Genomic DNA, 12,500 nt, shown 5'->3' on the forward strand with positions numbered 1-12,500 from the left:
AGACCATCCATATTTGACAAAAGCTAAAACTGGAAGAAAAAAAAAATTAATTGAAACGGATCTCAGTAACATAAATACTTAGAAACATCAACAGCAATGGAAGCCAAATAAAATTCAACTGCAATACATCAGGTAAACTTCTTTGTAATGGAGATCAAGAAAGATAAATTGTAGCCAAAGGAAGAAATAAACCACTATGGAATTCAGAAATAAAAACACTGAAAGACAGGAAAAGCTAAACTGAAATATTAAGTAAAAAATACATAGCCAATGAAATCAGGGAGCCTTTGTATTTGGTTGGTTGGAAAGGACCGGGTCAGTAATTAAAATGTGGATATGTACTTACTATAATACAATATTCCTAATGAAGATAAAAGAAGTATGTCTGGTGTATTTATTGGCACTTTGAACTGTTCTGGTGCAAATAATTGAGGAAAACCCATATTTTTCACATTTTAAGATTTAAAAACTTATGACTGACAACCCAAATTTTAAAAGGGAAACAAACAAAGGAACACCACCTAACCTAAGGTTACACACCTAACATTACCTAGAAGTATCCTTAAGTACGGAGGGGGGAGGGATACGAAACCCCTGTCACTCCTCCCCATTAAACAAACCCCTGTTATTCTTAGGTTACCTATGACTAAATATCAACCCCGTGTTTGATTCCCAACCGGCTTAATTCCGGCCAAGGTAACACTAAATCATACATTTCGTAAATCATGTACCTAACTACATATTATCGTATTTCAGACAAAGATAAACTACATTTCCTCCATAAAGAAAATCAATCTGACAAGTAATAATAGAGTGTATGCCTTTCCTAATTCCCAACCAACTACATACACCCGGGATTCGAGAAAACTAAAGCAATAGCCGATGGCGATTTAAAATAGGGTCATAAATAATATTTCATTTAACCCCTTACATAGACAAATCTGTCAGTACAGCCAAATTGGCCCCTCGCTGTTTTCACTGTTATTATCATCATCTTCGTCCAAAATATAATAATGATGAGTGTTCAACCCATTAGGAATCGTATAATCGTCTTGGATCTCATAATTCCTCCCAATCGTATTACAGGAAATATGTTAGGCCTACTTAGGAGGCTTAAGCTTAGCGTTTCTCCTCTATAGCCGGAGGTGATTTGAATACCCATTGAAAAGAGCAGATGACGAGTTTTGGGAAAAGTTACTGTGACACAAGGAATGACATTCAAAAGTGTTTTCTTTTACGTCGCATAAGCCGTGCTGTGAGGCATTAAAGGATTTTCCTTTCACTGTAAAACTGTGCAATCGTCGTCCTTACTGTGATATTCTTACTGATGTTAGGTATTAGGGTCTGATGGTGGAAGTTGTCTTAACACAATAACAGGAACAACAATACTACTACTAATAATACAGCCATATTTTTCAGGCGACTTTCATACACATCAGGTGTATAATGATATAAAATAATCGAAATCATGATTTGTTTACTTAAATGTTCATAACTAATAACAACACTTTAAGTGCTACTTACTTTGGCAAAATAATCTAACACCGATGTTAATTTTTTAGAGAAGCTACTATTCTTATTATTATATGTAAACCTAACCAGACATAGAAATATGATTTATGTCCACCAACACATAATGGTATGCACAAACAGAAGTATTAAAACACTAATGAAATGGAACCTAAAGGTAGTATTACATTATTTACTTAATTACCTCTAATATGTCCACAAGTAAGAACATCGGAACTTCAAACACCAGCCATAAAACACCAATGATATGGCACTTGAAGGTAGTATTATATTCTTTACTTAATTGTCTCTAATATGCCCGCAAGTAAGAACATCTTGACTTTAAACGCAGTCTTAAAACACTAATGAAATGGCACTTGAAGGTAGTATTATATTCTTTACTTAATTACCTCTAATATGTCCACAAGTAAGAACATCGGGACTTCAAACACCAGTCTTAACACACTAATGAAATGGCACTTGTAGGTAGTATTATATCCTTTACTTAACTGCCTCTAATATGTCCACAGGTAGAAACATCGGGACTTCCTTATCATCATCTTGTCATTCCAATATTTTATATTGATAACGACAATTAGCCCCGTGGATTCTGTTACGGGGATTTTCTTTGCCTGAGAGAGAGAGAGAGAGAGAGAGAGAGAGAGAGAGAGAGAGAGAGAGAGCGATAATCATAATTCAAGCCCTGAAAGGACATTAATAAAAAAAAATAGTTCTTAAAATCTGTTGTTGTTTGACAGCAGCACATAATCGTGATCACGATTAACCCATATTCTAAATTACCTAGAGAGAGAGAGAGAGAGAGAGAGAGAGAGAGAGAGAGAGAGAGAGAGAGGGAGTATTCAATCCCTGAAAGAACATTATTGAAATAAAAGCCCTTAAAATCTATTGTTTTAACATCAGCATTTATATAGAGCACAGTATTAATAGTTCAAAATGATTCCGGGCTCAAAGATAATTTAAAAGTGTGAAATTATATATTTCCTAGCAAAATTAGAATAAATACCAATAAAAATCATTAAACAATAAACAGAAAGAAAATAAAACTAAGAAACGAACAACTCGGTTTGATTGTGTTAAAAACTAGATCTGAACTCTTTGTAAAAGCCAGAATAAAGCGCAAGTTTGCCTGAGATGAGTTTGCAAATCCTCACCATTTCTGGTACATTAAATAGCATTTGATAATGAGGAAGTTAATCTACACAATATGATCGAATCTATCAAACAATTTAACCATTTTTGTATCATTTAAGATAGGACATTTCAATTAGACGAAATCTACACGAACGTAAATTAACAAATGATCATTTGTGAAATATGTGAAAGGGCCAAGGAATAATAGTAAGGAATAAATCAAGATTATTCGAACTGATAAACGCATACATGCATAAACCGACGCCGTAACTTGTAAGAGGTTACATGTCATTTTTCCTTACCACAATTTGGTTCATGTTAATTCAGTTGTACAAATTTCTATCTACAGATGTGATATCGACGTATACATGAATACTTGAGCAGAATGAGAACCAACGGTTGGAAATATTCAACTTGTTCATAAAAGGTTCAGCGAGGAGTGTGATCGCGTGTGTCGTCTGTAATCTAACATCAAAATATGATATCTTCCTTGCAAGTCTACTGTCATTGAGTCCATACTAATAAATATATATATATATATATATATATATATATATATATATATATATATATATATATATATATATATATATATATATATATATATATATAATAAAAATACAGGTATTCACACTATACCCACCTACACATGCTGTACATACAAATTCACACACAAACACACACATTTATATATATTTATATATATATATATATATATATATATATATATTATATATATATATATATATATATATATATACATACATATATAAAGAAAATACAGGTATTCACATTACACTCACCCACACATATATGCAAATACACACACACAGACTTAAGAAGATGTAAATTCTTTGGTTAATTTGTACTTTAATCTTTATTAGTATGGAGCACTAAATGAACAAAGTTTTAGGAGTTTTATCATTACGCTTAAAACACACACATACACATATATATACATATATATATATATATATATATATATATACATATAGATATATATATATACATATACATATATATATATATATATATATATATATATATATATATACATATATACATATATACATATATATATATATATATATATATATATATATATATATATATATATATATATATGTATGTATATGGAGAGAGACGATTTCTTTTCGTGTACGTGTTGATTAATGAATTTTTAATTAAATTAATTTTGTACTTTCAAGTTTCAAAGGTTGAGCTTTTCAATTTCCTTTAAAGCAATAGTGTACACGTTCAATTATAATTCATTTATTAGCAATATTACTAGAGCAATGAACTGAATATCAATATGATGAATATCTCTATCATAAGCCCTTAAATTCATGGTAATGCTTCGTTTATGAAATGTATGAAGCTCTAATAATAAGATACTAGAGGGACCAATAAATGCGTACTTTTTCCATTATGCATTTAAAGTCGAACGGAACACATAAAATATCCCTCATAAATTCTTTCCAAATTAATGGTATCCTCTGACTAATGCAAAAAAAAATAATTATGGAAGGCTTGTGTTACCTTCTAATTTTATTTCAAAGGCTACATTCAGACTATATAATAAATACATGCATTGAAACAACGTATTCGACAAGATTGGTGTAATTTAAACTGTTATGATGTCTCATATCCTCTACATTTTCTGTTACATTGAAGAGTATGCTATACATCACGAAACTGTGAGAGTTATCTAAATTCGTGAAATTTCTGATAAATTACAATGAAATCAGACATCTCCTCTCCACTTAAATGTTCATATCCACTTATATAACACTGTCGAAAATGCATGCTAGTTATACTAGACTTAGGACCTACTATCTGTCAAATAATACGAACAAATGAACTATATTTATTGAAACTGCCAAAGAGTTAAAGCAAATTTCAAACGTTTCATCTAAACTAACACTGAGAAGAGGACGAGATTTCTCCGACTTCTCTATGATTCAATGAAACATTTAATCTTTATTCAAATACCACTGAGAGAAACGAGATTTCTCAAAACTTTCGAGGGATTAATAGAGTAATCCTCTAGTTTATGGTAACTATAACCCTTCGGCATGTTTTCGACGACACTCATAAAGACGCAGGAATGTACTAGAAATCTCAACTGGAGTTATAACGATCAAAACAGTTAGCATTTATATGGTGCTTCTTGCTGGCCTTCCCCACCCCACCCGCAAATGTACTTGTAATTTAGTCAAGTTATCATTTTCGGAAATGTTTGTTTGAGCTTCTCTAATTTTCAGACCTGCCTTTTCAAAATATATAATAAGCCATAATAGTGATTATACTGATAACCTCCATACAATGTTAGGGCAATTTACATAGTTATAAGTCGGTCGGAAAGTATTCTTTCATTACAAAAGTATGCTAGGCCCCGAAGTCATAGCGGATACCCATTCCTTGCGTTTTTCTTATTTCTTTTTGTCGTATTGTTAATCCTTAGGCGAAATTCCATCCGCTCCTGTGCCTCATCAACATCTGCCGATCACACTAATCTGCTAATCGCTAATCCCAATTAGCAATCGTCTATATCTTTTCCAAAAGGTATTTTTTTCAAGCCTTTGGTTCAACGTGAGAATCCATGCGATAATGCTCCTTGCGCATTGTGGTCGTTAAGGTTATTCTGCAAGTGTATGACAAAATTTTTTTTCCTATTTTTTTCCTCACTGATCTCTTATCAGATAGACGTTGTTAATGTTTCCTTTTCGGTTTATAGCTAAATATTTCTCGCATAGTCAACAACAGATAATAATCGTTGGTTTTTAAGTGACCATTAATTCCTCTTAATCAATCGTTAAGATTCAGATAACATCTTGAGCATTTCTTAATTCACAAATGGTTAGGACCTAAACTAAATTATTCTGCATTCCATTAGGTGATTTAGTAAATAATGTCCTCAATTAGTTTCTAAGCTTTATCTAATCAAAGATAGGAAACAAATCTCTCCCGGAACGCAAGACTTGAAAAAAAAAATTAAAGATGGCTTTTATCAAATCGAAAAGGTCTTCTCAGAATACTGGACTGAGACTACTTTAGAAAATATAGATTTGTTTAAGTAATATAAAGTCTCACAAAAGAGAACCAAATAAAATTACATATTCGTCCAAGTTCCAATGAAATCAAAGAGGTAATAAATTGGTGAACAAATTCTTCAACAAACATTTTTCAAGCAGGCATAATTGTTGACATTCGAACCAATAATATTAGAGGTCATGGGGATAAAGCTCTATTTCTATCATTACTGAAAAGCTGTGACTGATAGTTATATTATTAGAAAATCAATCTTTTATACGTTTAATTGGCAGACGAAACCGGAAAACGCCTAAACAAAAACTTAATCTAGTAGCAAATCTTCATTAATTAATCTCTCTCTCTCTCTCTCTCTCTCTCTCTCTCTCTCTCTCTCTCTCTCTCTCTCTCTTCCGCAGAATAAATTTTAAAAAGATGTTTATTTAGTAAAATCGTTAGTAAATATAGCATGTAAAGTAAAGCCCTACTTAAAAGCGAATCTATGGCAATGCATCGTACTGTGTAGGATTACTCTACTTGACTTAATGCAAATTCCCAATTTTGTACAAAGGGGGGATGCTAGTTATCAGTCTTTGTACTTATATTTAGCTTATAGTCTTTACCCTCTTGACAGAAATCAAAGCATTTTAAGCGTTTGCGATAAAGCATTTCTATAGGCGCAGGAGATAACGAATCCCAATGAGGCCCAAAGTTAAATGAGTAACTGTATGATACTACGAACAATATTTGCATCTCTAGACACTTCACTTAATTGCCCAGATACACATGCAAGTCTATTACCATCCCTTTCCACCTTCTCGTCTTTTCAAAATCGATATTGATAAAAGAGTTGTGACAATCAAAAGTTTCGAAGTGAATGTTCATATGCCAATCAAGTTGGCAGGAAATTGGTATATAAACATTTCATTGGTTTTTATGACTCCTAGCAATATACAAACGTGTCAATGGTGTAGCATCCTAACACTGAAACTGAAAGAAAACAAGAGGAGAATCATGTGCTTAAGCCATCAAGTTTTAGCTATTTCTCTGTTAAAAATATACACTACAGTAATCATGAGCTCATAAATTTAAATACTCTTCAATCGAATCCTTTTTAAATAAGTTAAGAGGGACATTTTCCAAATATCAAGCATCAGTACAAATTTCACATCTATTCAGTAAGCACTCAAACCCAAAGAGTCAATTAATGAAAATGTGTTCCATGACATCACCAGACCATCTTCATAGACTGGCTAACATAAATAACAAAAATGCAAGAACTGAGATCAGACAAAGATAGGCACCAGTTGCACTTTTTTTATACTAAGATACCACTAGTATAAGTGGTCAAATGAAATAGTAGTTCAGTGTTAAGCTAGATTTAAGCGAAATACTACGAAGATTATTTCTATTGACATTCTAAAGACTAATAATGAGATTATACAAAAGCATTAGCATATAGATATAAATACATTTTATAAAAACTAAGAAAAAAAATGAAGCATCATTTCTGTATAATGTGAAATCTTAATGGGGAAATTGTTTCTCCAGAAGTACTAGAGGGTAAGAAGGGGATCACACAGAATGTTTTTCAGTCCTTTTCAGTTCTATGATTAATAAACAGAATGAAGGTGAACTCAAAAATGTCCCATAAACATAGTTCATCATTTAACGATGATTATAGTTAATTATATAAAGAACACGTTCCTTTACCGGCATACTACTTCATTCACATGGGTCAGATAACATTTCTTCGTTTTTCATACAAAGAAAACCAGTTACTCTCAGATAGTTTTTAAGCTCTAGCATCGAATAACCATCTGGAGGTAAATGCATATTCATCGCAAAACGACCTTTCTTTATTTTTTTTTTCAAAAAAACATCTTCATATAAAGAGAATAGTGAAAAAGAAAGGGAGGAAGGTAACAAGAAAAATATGAAAAAAAAATTGGAAAATATATTTAACTATTAAGTGTTGCTTACCAAATAAAGGAGAACAATATGCATTTCACCCACACAAAGACACACACATGTGTGTGTATGTATGTGTGTGTGTATATATATATATATATATATATATATATATATATATATATATATATATATATATATACTGTCTATATATATATGTATGTCTGTGTCTGTGTGTAAATCACCAAGTGATAACAAAAAGAAAAAAAAAGCGGTTACGGTAGGAATATGCATTTGCGTTAATGTATGAAAATATATATGCATATATATATTTCCACCGTTCCTTTCTCAACTAATATAGAAACCATTTTTTCCAGATTTTTTTCATGATCATGACAATGTAAATCTTAGCTGTGTCTACTGATTTTTCTCTTTAATTTCTGTACAAATGGAGTTTCTCAACAACTGTAAGACTCCCACGTTTCCCAAAGAAAAACTAAAGAAATTCATATATTAAAGCTTATATCAATGATAGTGTACTCAAAAGTATCACTACCATCATTCGTTATTATTTTTGGCAATACTTCTTCGGATCATTGGGCGGATCAACTTACAGCTAAAATTCACCCTTTTCAGGTATGCATACAGTTCTTTTTATATATCTTAATACATAAGTATAATCTTTAATTTTTACTATTAAAAAATTATTTACACCCAGATGAGATGAAATTTACAATTGTGATGATGTTATGTAACACAATGTGATTTCGCCTAACAGATAACACAAGTAACGTACGACAACTGTGGATGAGAGAAAAAAAACAGTAATTCCTATAATAGATAGGGACAACTGGATCCTTTCAGACATCAGTTCACCGTCAAATAAAGACGATCCTTTCAAAATATTGCTAATGTAAATGCCTTTGTTAAATAATCGCCGTAACTAAAACACTTACTTTAAGCGAGAGAAAAAAAAACATACAGAAGTAAACCAACATATCTCCAAAAATACGATAATCACAATAACCATCTCATAAATTCGTTCAGATCTCTTTAATATGATTATACGTATTAACTAGCTTGAAATTTTTCGATACAAAACTGACATATTTAACAATGAAATAATCAAGGTAAACGAAAGGTTACAATTATTGTTTGTTTCATCAAGAGTATATAAGCACATTATAAACTATCCTGAGGGATATTGAAATAAAGAAATATATTCGACTAAAATAAAGCGTCTGTAGATATCAAGACATAGAATGAAGAATATAAAAAAAAGCAAAATAAGAGAAACAAGAATCCAGGACAAGGGAGTGGAGCTTTGATATGACAGTTAAGGTAATGGAAAGAGAGATTTATGAACTTCGAAACAACAGAAGACAGGACTTAGTTCTTTGTTGATATTCATAAAGTCCTCCCTTCTCTTCTGGCGCTAGAAGGAGCTATCTCTCTCTCTCTCTCTCTCTCTCTCTCTCTCTCTCTCTCTCTCTCTCTAGTTGGTTTATAGCAAGGTCTATATAGCTCATCATTTGACCCACCAGTCGTAAGCTTTATTTCTCTGCCAACTAAAATTCCTAGTTTCGTAAACTTATAAAATTATTTCTAAGGCATAGAAATCTCTCTCTCTCTCTCTCTCTCTCTCTCTCTCTCTCTCTCTCTCTCTCACTTTTTACCCAATTGAATTTCAAATAGCGAGTATGAAATGACCCAACTCCCTGTAAATATATCCGAGTACCTTATCTCCAAGCTTCAATTGACCTGTCATTGCTAAAAAAGAACTTGAATTGAATAGTCTGCTCCGTGGAATAGTCTTTAATTCTAGAGTAATCAGCATAGCATTAGCTAAAATACGATGGGGGTAGGGGGCAAGAATAGCCCGTAATAAACCGCATGAATTAGCCACTATCAACATATATAGGAGCAACCGTAATTGTATACTATTAACGCCGTTACATATAGATATAGATTCTGATTACAGTGCATCATGCTAAGGTAATGGAGCACATACGGTGACCGAAAATGACATTAATGCGATACAATAAAGACTGGATATAAATTACGCAATTACGGGAGCTAATAGAATATTATCTGAGAAATATAAGAAATTTTGAGCCATAAGTTTTAGGTATTATGTATCGTGTACACTGATGACTGCGTAGCCGGCATTTTACGGATTTAAATTACATTTGTTTAAAAGAACAAAATTTCTTTTTTTGTCTCATGTTCAGCGTTGGACAAATATCCAATTGGACTAAACTTATGATCTACTCGCACATTATGTGGGTCATGTGTAAGTATATGCTTGAGTTTTCTGTCTATTCCCAATATCAAAATTATAAAGCCCAAATTAAGTTTAGTAGATAATTTCAAACATCATTATTATTCAAATATGCATAAATGAGCAAGGATAAAAGAGAAATTACTACAATTGCGCTTTCCGCTTAAATATTATTCCAGTGAGAGAGAGAGAGAGAGAGAGAGAGAGAGAGAGAGAGAGAGAGAGAGAGAAATTTCCTGAGCATATGATTACAAATTTTTGTAAACAAATTATTGATAAAAATGTATCGAAATGTTTACTATATTTATAGTACAATGGGAAATTAAAAAAACATTAAAATACTATGACAAAATAAAATATGCACTTTTTTTGCAATCTCCCAGAGAGGCATAAAATGTGTTTTTGCAATCTTCCAAAGGTGCATATAATGTGCTCTGAAAATAAATATAAGGTCATTAGATCTAAACTTACATTGATAATAAAACTATGCAAATCATAGTCTTTGAGATATGGCTAATGTTTTTAAAACTTTACTTACCTAGAGTTGAATGTTTGTTAAAGAGTCATCATTGGCAAGGCGACCTGAAATGATTAAAATTTGTTTTCAGAAGATGTTCATAGTTAGCCATTTTCATTTGATTGTGATTTATAAATCTTGGCTATACAGTTACGCGCTGGGACTTGTGAAGACTTCATCGCCCAAGTGCAACTGGGGGGAACCAGGAATAGAGGTGAAATAGAAGTATAAAGCAAGTGTAGCAATTGGACGAATGATCACTGCAAAGATACTGAAATAATGCCTACACACTACAGTACAACGTTTGAGGTGAACTGAGGACACTAACCCCTTAAAGGGCTTTCATTATTTAATAATAAAATATTGTACTCTTGATACATAGTCTCTAGTAGTAATCTAAACGAATAATTATCATCTGAAACTAGGTTCACTGTTATTAGCGTCACCGTTGTAATTTCTTTATTGCTCTGACCGTGAGTCATACTCAAACTTTTTCATATAAATCATAAAAACTGTTTCAAGAGAAAAACTATTTCTCAAAATATCATTTTTCTGTATCGTTTACTACTTTACTTGTAAGAAGATCTAAAAATATCTGGCATGAAACCATTTTAAGAATGTCACCTCATTAAATAAGAAATAAAACTTCGACCTAAAACCAGAATTATTTCTCATGGCATATCCCTTAGGTTGTTATTAGTATTGCAGTAGTAATTTTCCCTTTTATAATAAAGAGCCTTTCTCATGTTGTTCATAAAATTATTATTAAATATTACAGTATTGTACCTGAAGTTATACAAAAAAAGTATGGTCATCGAAATGATATTGCCTAAACCTATGATTGCCCAAGTGTCTTACCCACCCTTTTTGTTCTAATTGCTTCTAGACAAAAATTGATGTTATAATTGTTTCGTTTCCTAACATTTCTTATGCTAAATTACAGTTAAACATATGCCTTGATATGAATAACTTTGTAATAATAAGTACAAAAGAAACTACATTGGCTTTTCTGATACCCAGCAAAAATATCTTGGCAATCAAAGATGATCATTCAATAGCATGTTTGGAAATAACATTAAAAGTTATTATTTGTAATTAAAAAATCAATATAAAATGTTTGTCCTTTCTCAATTAATGAAATAAAGAAATTTCCCCGAAATTTTCAAAAATTAGCATAAACATAAACTTGTCACAATGTTTCAGTGAATTTGTCCGTCTTATCATTACTACTACTAGCTAAGCTACAACCCTAGTTGAAAAGCAGGTTGCTCTTAGTCCATGGGCTCCATCAGGGAAAAATAGCCTAGTGAGGAAAGGAAATAAGGAAATTAAGTTACAAAAGAAGTAATAAACAATTAAAACAAAATATTTCAAGAACAGTAACATGGCTAACATTGTATTACTGTGCTTGAGCATAAATTCACAGACGTTTACATAAACAACAGCACATTAATTTTCCTCTGACATTTTAGGAATCCGTCATTTATACCGTGATGCACTCCTCTTGCATAAGAAATTAAACGTTACTCGATACTTTAATATATTGAATAACCACACACCGTACCCAAACACCAGTATGCTTTAAGAGTTGGGATATTTAGTGTCAGGTAACGGCTATGCAGAGATTTATAGTATACTGCTTGATCGAAAGTTACGTTAATTTCATATATTATTAAAGTTACCTGGTGCTTGATGTAACTCGTACGAATGAAGGGGAACACATCTTTATTTAAAATTCTTTGAAGTTTTTCAACATGAAACCTAATGGTCTTGAAGCTATGTTTCTCTATTTCACTCTACAAAGGTGATTTACAGCTCATGGATGGAAATCCCTGTTCAATTAATAATTGAAATTGACAGATTGTGACAGATCAATTGAATGTCAGTATTTTTCAATGTTCTTCGATCCCTTGCCAGTACTTGAAATAAATATCAAAAGACAAAATTAGACTTTAGTGGATGTAAAGTTATCTCCCATTTTAATATTTTGATTTTTTTGTGTGTGAAAAGAGAATATTTACTTATTATTTAGTAAAAAACAAAACAAAAAAAAACTTAATGATCAGAAAAAAATATTACTCATACAAATATTTATAAAAA

The sequence above is a fragment of the Palaemon carinicauda genome, chromosome 38, assembly GCF_036898095.1.
Source record: "Palaemon carinicauda isolate YSFRI2023 chromosome 38, ASM3689809v2, whole genome shotgun sequence".
Taxonomy (NCBI): domain Eukaryota; kingdom Metazoa; phylum Arthropoda; class Malacostraca; order Decapoda; family Palaemonidae; genus Palaemon; species Palaemon carinicauda.